Source organism: Pinus tabuliformis, chromosome 1_1 (genome assembly GCF_031772625.1).
Source record: "Pinus tabuliformis cultivar Carrire ecotype Pingquan chromosome 1_1, CPIR1, whole genome shotgun sequence".
NCBI lineage: Eukaryota > Viridiplantae > Streptophyta > Pinopsida > Pinales > Pinaceae > Pinus > Pinus tabuliformis.
In genome coordinates, this window is record NC_142297.1 from 931,815,638 (window position 1) to 931,827,636 (window position 11,999).

Sequence of the window (11,999 nt, forward strand, 5' to 3'; positions counted from 1 at the left end):
ACACACAGCAGTGTGTAAAAAGAAAAAGAACCAGGTGATGTAATTTTTGGAGTAAGAAAACCATGTGTGGTTTTTGCACAAGCAGTGCATAAAGAAAATGGTGAAGTTTTTTTTGTAAGTCTGTGTGAATTTTGTTTACAGCAGTAAACTTATGTAAACTTTTATTACAGCAGTAAGTTGTTTTCACTGCAGTGAATGTAAAAAGAGATTTACAGCAGTTAACCCATTAATTTCTCAGAAATCTTTTATGGTGTTGAAATACTCTGTCTCTCTGTGATTTTTTTTAAGTCTTCTTCTGCACAAAAGATCCTGGAAGGGTAGAAACAGAGCATTGCCTCTGTGTGTTTGTTTATTTGGTTTTTGGTATTTTTCCCTACAAAAATACCCAACAGATTTGTGTTATTTAAACCGAGTTTTTGCCTTTTTTGACTGTATATATAGATTCAACACTCTGAATAACCCTTATGGCACTTAGATTGTGTAAAAGTTATCCATCAAACTTGTGATTTCAATAAATTCCTGTCATGTTTTAGTGAAATTAAACCAGAAAAACCTATGAAAAAAACTTCCAAAATTACCGTACAAAACAATCAGCAACTATCCAACCCCAATAAAGCTATGGTTAACTTCTTTTCAGGGAATATAACCTTTTGCTAAAGATAGTGGACAAATATTCAACAAGCTTAATAAAACATGCTATGCAAAATAGAACCACATGGACATCTATCATAATCCCAGTGGGACACTGGGACGTCGCCAGCTCTCGAAGTTTGTCGGCCTTTCCCTGGTACGGCGTGGAAGTCAAATTGTTTTAACCTTGCCCGATTTGTTTACTATGCCAAAAATACTTAATAGTTTCAAATTAGTTTTACTACGTAGTATTCCTTTGTTTTGTAAAAATAAATCCAGAGGTATAAAAATTGGGAAGGTTGTTAACATTGGCCGCGTTAAATTGATTTTTAATAAAATAAATGATTTGTTAATTTTTGAATTTTTTTTTTTAAATATGATTTTATTTGGTTTTAGTTTTATTTTAAATTTTTATTTTTAGATTATTAATTTAATATTTTAAATATGTATATTAAATTTTATAGGTTGAAAAAAAAATTAAATAATAATTAAAAAATTGTTATATATAAAATTAAAATTAAAAATTAATAAAAAATTTATAAATATATTGAGATTATTTTCAAGAATATTAACATTTTTTTATATATATTTTTTCCAGTACGAAAAAAAGCATAATGTATTATATTATAGGATCAAAATATAGATATTGAAATTATTACTCTTTATCCATTTACCATTTACAATATACAATCCGTTTGGGAAAGCATATCATGCTTCCCAATCCTAGAAACCATAAAACACTAAATACACCATTTGAATAGTCAAATGTCCTAGAACTCTTCAGAAATTGTGAAAGAAGGTAGACAGAGGTAAATCAATTAGCGATACGACCAATGAGAATATACATGGTGAAAGAAGGTAGACAGAGGTAAATCAACCAGCAATACGACCAATGAGAATATACACAGTATATGAGAATACTTCCTCATATCCTTGAAAGAAGGTAGACAGAGGTAAATCAACCAGCAATACGACCAATGAGAATATACACAGTATATGAGAATACTTCCTCATATCCGTACCAGCGATACGACCAATGAGAATATACACGGTGTATGAGAATACCTCCTCATATCTGTACATCCAAAAGATTTAGAAAATGAAAATCATACACAAAATTATACAAAAAGAAGAGGGAAAGTTAGAACTTATCCCAGGAAAGGAAATTCCCCAACATCTAGTACATTGTTGCCCAAAATAATTTCAATGTGCATATTACCAAGATTATTTGTTAGGCCTTTCTTTGAAAGTTCATCAACAAATTTGCTATGTTCTCCGTCTATGTGCATGATTGTTGAATTATTAAACTGGTTCCATAGATGGTCAATTCTCCCTAACCATCCAAGGAGTGGTGGATTGTTGATGTTTGTACAACCATTTACCTGATCAATGATAATCTTAGAATCCCCAAAAATATGTATATCAGGAATATTGAGAAAGTTTGTGAACCATAATAGACCGCACAAGGCCAATGATTCCACCCGGGTATTTGTGCCACTTCCCGTGTTCCAGTGAATCTTGTATTCCAATTCTTTTGATATGGCTATCCAAAAACCACATCCACAAATATTCATTTGTGCTGCACCATCAAAAAATCCCACTAGATACTCTAGCTCGGGCTGAGTTCACTTGTGTTGAGTTTTTTTATTGCAAGAGTCCAACGAAGTGAGCATAGAGAGATTAGATATTGTGTGCTCATATACCAATATGAAGTCCTCAATGGAATTCTGAAAAATACACTTGTTCCACCATTTCCATATAACCCAGAATAGAAAAAGTGGAATGATCCTCCATGTCAACTTTTGTGTACTCCACCACGTCAAACAGTCCACAACACATTCATATTGAAAAAAAGGAAAACCAATAAGAGATGACAGTTTTTTCCATACCTGAACTATGTGATGGCACTTGAGAAACATATGCTTGTTGTTTTCCACATCGATTTGATAGATTGTATAGATGTCATGACCATGCCACTGTCGCTTTTGCAAATTTTCCCAAGTTAGATTTTTGTTTTGATAAACCAACCAAGAGAAAAGGATAATTTTGATAGGAATTTTAATCCTCTGAAGGGCGTATAATACAGGGTTTTCCCCATGTCGAGCCTCCCTACCATAGAGAGTATTATAAATATCAGCAACTTTGATATTCCCCGCCTTCATCTTCCTTGTCCATACAAGATTTTCATATTGCTCCTCTCGACATATATCGAGAAGTTTCATGCCAGCAACCCAGTTCCACTCCAGCTCCATTTGCCCCATCAATTCCATCTCATGTGCGCTTTTCCAAACAGGACAAGGACCTCGCCAATATGATATAACTTGACTCTAGAAATATATACCGCATCCATTTAAACAATGGATGAGCGCCGCAGAGGTGTTGCATTCAATACCAGCACCCAGAATATGGTCAATGCTAATGAGGATTCTATGGCCCAATCCCATAGACCATGAAAGATGTTGTAGAAGGATATTACCAATCTTATGGAAGCTAAGCCAGATTGTCGATCCATTCGGGGAACCAATTGTGCCTTTCTGATACCAAAATAGAAAGTCGTGTTCATTTAGATATTTGTGTCTAATCACCCTACTCCAAGTACCAGTCCCAAATATATCCCTCCATAAGGATTTGATCAGTAAATACCATCCAAAGCATTGAAGATTCATAATCCCCCATCCACCCATAGGCTTTGGAAAGGTAATGTGGGACATTTTAACCAAATGAAATTTATTTTGACCATTACACCCCCCCATATGAAATTTGCCATGATTCGATTAAGACAATTTATAATGGTGATAGGGATATGAAAAAGGTGAGCCCAGTATACCCCTAGCCGCGTGAGAACAACTTGGGTAAGGATGAATCGACCTCCCAGTGATAGACATCTAAATTCCCATCCGGATATCCTTTTGTAAAAACAGTCCACGAGCCATTGCCAATCGACAATCCTGTAACTGCATGGTTTGATATGATATCCAAGGTACTTCATACCATTTTTCATCATCTCCACCTCTATATCAAATAGGATTTTTATATATGTAATAGTTACCATGTCACACAATCCATGATAAATAATAGACTTTTGAATATTCATATGCAAATCAGTGGCGTTAGCAAATTTCTTGAAAATATGAAAAAGAGTCAGCCATGCAAATCGATTTAACATACCCATGATAAGCACATCATCGACGAAAAAACCATGAGAAATTTTGATGTTGTTTCCCATGTGTAAAGCCTAGAACTGATCATTCACCAGCGCATTTTTGATATGTAGACTCAGCGCATCCATCGCCAAAATAAATAAGAGTGGGGAAAGTGAGCAGCCCTAACGAAGTGCCCAACCAGCCCTGAAGAAATGTGTTGGATATCCATTGATAATCACCACATAATTTATATTTGTAACACATGCCATAATCCAAGCTACGCATCTGGGTTGTAAACCAATTTTATGAAGAACCAGTCTGAGGTATCCCCAGTCTAGACAGTCATATGCCTTCTGTAAGTCCACCTTCGTAATGGTGGCATTTATTTGCTTTGTATGAATCGAATGCATACATTCTTGTGCAATAGTGACTGCATCATGTATTTGTCTGTCCCGAAGGAAGCCATACTGCTCTAGTGAGATATACCGAGACAATGTGCTCCGCATACAACTTGCAATAGTTTTTTATATGACTTTGTAGATGAGATTACAAAGTGATATAGACCTATAATCCGAGAAGCTAGAAGGTGAACAACGCTTCGGGATAAGAGAAATATAAGTGGAGTTTATATGCTGGTGAATGGCCCTCGTGACCCTAGAATCCTCCACCATATCCAGTAGGTCACATTTAAAAAGATCAAAGAAGTGTGTAAATAGTTCCACCGTCCACTCGTCCGGTCCCAGACTTTTATCACCTTTGAAGTATTTAAGAACCTCATGGAGCTCATCTTCAGTGACCATTCTATATAGTGAAGCATTGGATTCCTCGTCATACATTGAGGGATATGGATCTACTCCCCATATAATATTCTCCACTTCAATCCCCTCTTTACCGCCATAGACCATCTGAAAGTGGGAGACAACAGCTTTACAAATATCCTCCTACGATTGAATACAATGACCATCAACGTCCTTTATTTCCCATATTGAATTTATTTTGTTCCTGTGATTTTCATACCGATGATTTTTTTCTGTGTTTCGATCCCCTTCATTGATCCATAATGCCCTGCTCTTCAAGCACCAGGTGGCTTCTTAAATAGATAGAATATGTTTCTTCTTGAGTTCTAATGCCTGAATGCGATATTGGGTTTATTCAAGTAGACAATTAGAAGTCATCTCGGGGCGTAAATCATCCAATTCATGTTGTATGTCATTTAATTCCTTATGTAACATCTTAGTCTTCTGCTTCTACCATGATCTAACCTCCCCGCGAAAGATTCCAGCTTGTCGAGGATGTGAACCATAGGAGATGGCCCATGGTCACATTCACAATTCCATATAGAATGCACCAATATGTTGAAATCCTAGTCATCCAACTAGGCTCGGTTGAATTTAAAAGGCATGCCACGTCTAAAATCCTCCCTCCTCCATTGTAAAGTAATGGGTCGATGATCAGACAGAAAGTTATTGATAACCCCAGCATGTACATCACCTCGACACTCCACCATCTACTCACGCATTAAGAACCGATCCAGCCTCTTTGCAACATACACCATTCCAACTCTACCATTATCCCATGTAGGAGCCATTGTTGATGGACATATATCCACAAAATTGTGATCCATTATCGCGTCGCGTATCTTCCCTGCCAGTGGGTCACTTTTTCTAGACCAGCCCGAAACTTCGTCCAGTCCAATAGTGCAGTTTAAGTTCCCCACAATAATGAGAGAATCTAGCTCCATAATCCCAGAAGAGATCAACTTGTCCCAAAATACAGCCCATCCCTATAGGGGGCATACATATTCAGGATGTGGACACGACCACCCAATCCACGGATATTACCTTCAAGCATAATACCACCAAAATATTTGAAAGCCTTGACCTTTACCCACCGAGGGTCCCATAAGGCCACGAGCCCACTAGATAGACCAGCAACAACCGTGGCAACAATATGCCAATTTGAGAACATTTTCTGGAAGTATTGAATAACATGTGGAACAGAATGCATGGTTTCCTTAAGGAGAATAATATAAGGATGAACAAAGAGAAAAAGTCGCTTGAGGGCCAGAAATTTCAGGGTAGCCCCCAAACCCCTGATGTTGAGAGATATAATAAAAGTCATGATAAACCCTGTTCGGGCATCTGTGCTCCAAGGGCCCATGAGGATGGAATATCAGCAATAGGTACGTCAACCAAAAAGTGATAAATAGGAGAGTTAAGAGGGATAGGTGGGGGTCTTCCCCGGAAATTTCGGCTGCTACGATTATGTTTACGTCGGATAGTAATATTTCCAATGGAGGTAGGGCTTATGTGGGAAGATGAAGAGCCAATTGGCTTATCGATAGTGAGCGTGTGTAAGTCCAAATTCTTCCTTTGAAGAAGGAAATCCAGGTCACTGTCGACAGAGTTTGTGGGGGAAGTAAGTGGCGAATTAGGCGGAGTAAGGTTGTTTCTAGACCCCTTAGCCCGATTAGTAAAATGAGAGGGTGATGGAGCACGTACGTAGGTAATATGAGATGTGGAGGGAGCGTCATGTGTTGTCAAAGGTGCCGGAATATCATGACGAGGATGAGTGGATCTCGGGGGGGATTTTCGAATGTTCTTGTTAGGACAAGTTTGATCCAGGTGGATATTGGTGGCCACCCGCCAATTCCACTTGGACCCCCACCATTGCTTCCTTCAGTTTTTCTGTTTCCTTAATTGTAGCACAGTTTACTATTTTTAGCAGTTTTTCGGGTCCTAAACTTCCGAAACTGTTTTGAGGCACTAAATGACTTTTTTTTGGAAATCTACAACTAAATTATTTTTGTGTAAAATCTTCTTTTTTGTCGTAGTCCTCGGAGAGATCTTTCCAACAAGTTATCATGTGCATCAAACGGAGATAATATGACCAAGTCGCGACCTCGGGAAGTTGCCTATCCAACTCACCCTAACGGGGCCCATAAACTCTTGGTGTTACATCTCCTCGGGTTGGGTTTTGGTTGTTTAGTGTTTGCTCTTATTGTTCAATAATAAAAAGGCCCTTGAGCCTCATTGTAAGGTAGTTCAGAGGCATGTAGCCGCCACATCTCTTCTCAGAGATAAGCTACCATCGCCCGAGCTAGTTTATTTCCATTTCTGTTTGTAAGCATATTTCAGTATTCTCCATTAATGAAATGAAGTATTATTTCTATTGTATCTCTGTATTTGTGTTTATTTCTGTACTTTATTGCATTCCTGTTTAAATCCAGATCAGTGATATCAGAGTGGTATGCTCTTTCTCTGTTTTTCCTTGCATGTCCCCAACGAGATCGGAATATAAGGAGTTAGTGCTTGAATTGGTCGAACCTTTGCAAGACCAGCCTCGCAAATCCCAACGGCCTCCCATGGTGGATGAAAAGAAAGATGAGGGGGCAGGAGATCCTATCAAAATCTTGCTTGAAGAGGCCCTCGAGTGACAAAGGAATGCAATGATGGACAACTTTGCCCAAATCCTTCAGCGACCACCCAAGGGCGAAACATCTACTTCTAACAGCTACTCTGGAAATGCCACACCCTTTAAGGTACAAGTTAACTTTGACATTCCCATATTTGAGGGTTAGATAGATGCAGACATTGTAGATAAATGGTTAAATTTGCTAGAAGGGTATTTTTCTATTCATGATTTTTCTGGCTGGGAAAAGATTACTTTTGATCTTATCAAAGCTGCCCCCCATGTCAAGGACTGGTGGGAAACCTACTGCGAGTAGAAGGATGAAAGTACGACCTCACTGTTTTCAGCCGCACCCACTTGGAATTCATTCCGGGCTGCCATCAAGGAGCAGTACTACCCTGTCGGAAGCTATGAGGATCAATACATAAAGTGGACCACGCTGCGGCAGGGAAGGGACCAAGACGTTCAAGAGTTTACCAATATTTTTCATACCCTTCGCACAAAGTTGGGTATCAGGGATTTGGAGCAGCATTTGGTACTCAAATACCATGGTTGCCTGCATAGGTACATCCAGGATAAAATAGAATTCCTGATCATCTCCTCGCTTGGCACGACATACCGATATGCCGTTAAGATCGAGCAAAAGTTTAAACAAAAGAAGCAAGACTTTGGATCTGCGAATCTAAAGCAGGGGAAAGGTGCCCCCAAACCACAGAACAAAGGACAAAGCCAAGGCGGGGTGGCTGAGGACAACCCGCCAAAGCCGCAAGCAAAGAATAGCGCCGCGAAGCTGAAAAAGGACACGGGAAAGTGGTGTGATTTCCATAAGAGCTCCACTTACAACACAAGTGAGTGTCGGGTCAAGCAGTCACTAGTGGCTAAGCTAAAGGCTTTAGAATTAGATGCATGTTACAATTCTGAGTCAAAACCCAGCAAGGGGAATGACAAAGGGAAGCAAATTATCGATGCGAAGCCCAATGCCACTGTTGCCACCACGAAGATCCAAAAGGATGAACCCGAAGATCCAAAGGAGGAGGAGTGCCTCTTCCACTCCTAGATGTGGGTAAAGGGCTCCCCGCTACAGTTCATTATTGACAGCGGGAGCCAAAAGAACCTCATTTCGGCAGAGGTCGTGAAGCGGTTGGGCTTACCAACAATACTACATCCACAACCGTACACCATCAGGTGGCTTCACCAAGGACTGGATCTTCGCGTGAGCGAGCAGTGCCACCTTCCACACAACATCAAGCACTTCATGGATGACGTATTATGTGACATTGCTCCCCTTGATGTTTGTGATTTATTATTAGGCCAACCATACTTGTGGAAGCGACATGCTGTGTATGAATCAAGGCCTCGTGGTGTTATTGTTAATTTGGGAAATAAGTTGTACAGGATACCGGAGGTAACACCACCTATCGCCATCTCTTTGGTTAGTATAAAACAATGTAGTAAGCTAATTTCCAAAACAGGGAAATTTGTTTTCCTGATGATACGCCCTCAAGGAAAGAAGAAGACAGTGGCCACGACCTCTAGACAGGGCCCCTCCACACGACAACTACAGATGGACAAGGTTGTGGAGGAGTACGAGGACATCTTCACCTCCCCCGCAGGGGTTCCTCTGCACTGACAGGTCAAGCACTCCATCGACTTGACCCCAAGTGCGCTGCTACCCAATGGACCAATCTATTGGCACTCTGTTCTGGAGAACGATGAAATCAAGAGGCAAATTCAGGAGCTGCTGTAAAAAGGTCACATCCGATCGAGCTAATCACCGTATGGGAGCCTGATCGTGTTGGTACAGAAGGACGACGGGACTTGGAGACTCTGTATTGACTATTTGGTGCTGAACAAGATCACTGTCCGGAATAGGTACCCAATCCCACAGATTGATGACCTTCTAGACCAACTGAAGGGGAAAAAATATTTCAGCAAGATCGATTTGAAGTTAGGATATCACCAGGTACCAATCGAACCATCCGATGTGTGGAAGACTACCTTCAAATCCAAGGAGGGCCTTTTCGAATGGTTGGTTATGCCTTTCGGGTTGTTGAATTCTCCTGTAACCTTCATGAGGCTAATGGATGACATCTTATGTCCATTCACCAACTCATTTGTAGTGGTATACTTGGATGACATCCTGATCTTCAACCAAAGTTGGGAAGAGCACCTCCACCACATCCAACAGGTTCTCCAAACACTGCGGCAACACAAGTTATGTGCCAATTTGGAGAAATGCACTTTTGGCATGACCCAGGTTCAGTACATGGGATACATTATTGATTAACGAGGGGTTCATGTGGATCTAGCCAAGATCCAAGTCATTCGGGATTAACCATCTCCAACCACTCTGATAGAGCTCTGCAGCTTTCTGGGTCTCACCAACTTCTACCGCAGGTTCGTGTTGGGATTTTCTCATATCACTTGGGCCTTGAGTCAAGTCACCAAGGGAGGAGCAAAAGAAAAATTCTTTTGGTCTGAACCTCAACAAACGACATTCACAAAGTTGAAACATCGCCTCTGCTCAACACCATTTCTCGCATTACCAGACTTGCAACAACCATTTGAGATCGAGACATATGCCTCTGACTATGCTATTGGGGCAGTCCTTACTCAACATGGGAATCTAGTGGCATATCATAGTGAGACACTTTCAGACACAGTCCGAAAGTATCCCACTTATGACAAAGAGATGTATTCCATTGTGCAGGCCTACCGACAATGGAAGCATTACATTTTGGGGAAGGAAACAGTCATCCACACAGACCACCGGCCCTTGCAGTTCATACAGACCCAAGGGAAGTTGCAGAATGATCGCCATCAAAAGTGGTCAACATACCTGCAACAGTTCCATTTGAATATCAAGTATAAGAAGGGAAGCACCAATAATGTTGTAGATTGCCTCAGTTGACCACTGATCATGGCGTTAACTACCGTGCTCAACTCTTGTGGGCACGAGACTTATGGTTGGCCACTTCTCTACGAAAGCGACCATAATTCGGCCACACATACTATACACTCTTGGAGGGTTAGCATGTTCCATATTTTCACCTCTAGGATGCCCTATTATGCCACCTGGGTCACCTTTGTGTTCCTTCAAGTAAGCGTGCCAAGATGATTTTGGAAGCACACTACAGTCGAGATGCTAGGCATTTTGGGGTTGAGAAAACAGTGGTAGTACTGTAGAAGTATTTCTATTGGCTGAATATTTGATAGGATGTCAGGAAGTACATGAGATCCTGCACTGCCTGCGCCATTGCCAAACTGACCATCAAGAAGCAAGGCCTATATATCCCACTGTCTACCCCTAGTCGACCTTGGCAATCCATCTCCATGGATTACATGTCGGGACTTCCTTCTACTAAGCATGGGAATGACTGTGCTTTTGTGGTCGTCAACAGGTTCTCAAAGATGGCCATAATGGCAGCCTACAAGAAGAATATCACAACATAAGCCACTACTAAACTCTTCTTTGAACGAGTGTGGGTACACTTTGGGATACCACAATCTATCATCTCAGATCGGGACAGTAGGTTTGTCAGTACATTTTGGTCAAGTCTTTAGTCAATGCTGGACACCAAACTCACTAAGTCCACAGCCTTCCATCCCCAAACTGATGGCCAGACAGAGGTTGACAACAGGATGATCGTACATATTCTATGCATGTACAACTCAAAGCATCCATGCACATGGGATGAGAGCCTCCCCTATGTTCAACACATCTATAACTGGGCTCTCCACAGCTTGACTAGCCACAACCCTTTTTATGTGGGCTTGGTATTCCAGCCACTATGTCCCATTGATGTGGCCATGCCATTTGTAGCTACTCAGGTAGATTCGGCTTGTGTCCACTCTGAACTAGATAAGGCAAACAACTTCATTGAGCACATCCAACATATCCGCCAGTAGGTCCATGAGATTCTGGAGAAATCAAATGCCTAGTACAAGCAGCGACATGATCAACATCGGGTGCCACACAAGTTTCATGTGGGCGACAAAGTCTCGTTGCATTTGCAAAAGGAACACCTTACCAGATCCTATCATAAACTCAGACCACTTCGATATGGTCCTTACACCATTACCAAGGCTATGGGGGACAATGCATTTGAGCTCAGCATTACCCCATTCCTTGGCCTACACCCAGTGTTCAATGTGGATTGCTTTCGGCCATACTTTCTACCATTACTAGACACATCTGACATTGCAGACAAGCTCACACCAACAGAGTTAAATCTAGATTGCATGGAACAAGCTGCAACTGATCGGATCATGGACACATAGGTCAAGCACACTCGCTAGCAGAAGATCCAACTGTATCGAGTTGTTAAAGCAGGCCAACTCCTTCACCAAGGGAAGTGGCTCACCAGGGACCAAGTTCAGCAGAAGTTTCCTCATCTCATGGAGGAACTCAATGCAATGGTGACCATTGCTTCCTAAGGGGGGAGGAATGATCCAAGTGGATATTGGTGGCCACCCACCAATTCCACTTGGACCCCCACCATTGTTTCTCTCAATTTTTTAGTTTCCTTAATTGTAGCATAGTTTACTATTTTTAGTAGTTTTTCGGGTCCTAAACTTTCAGAGCCATTTTGAGGCCCTAAACGATATTTTTTTGGAAATCTACTACCAAAAATTTATTGTGTAAAATCGTCTTTTCCATCGTAGTCCTTGGAGAGATCTTTCCAGCGGGTTATCATGTGCGTCAAACATAGATAATATGACCAAGTCGTGACCCTAGGAAGTTGGCTGTCCAACTCACCCCAATGGGGCCCATAAACTCTTGGTGTTACATCTCCTTGAGTTATGGTTTTGGTT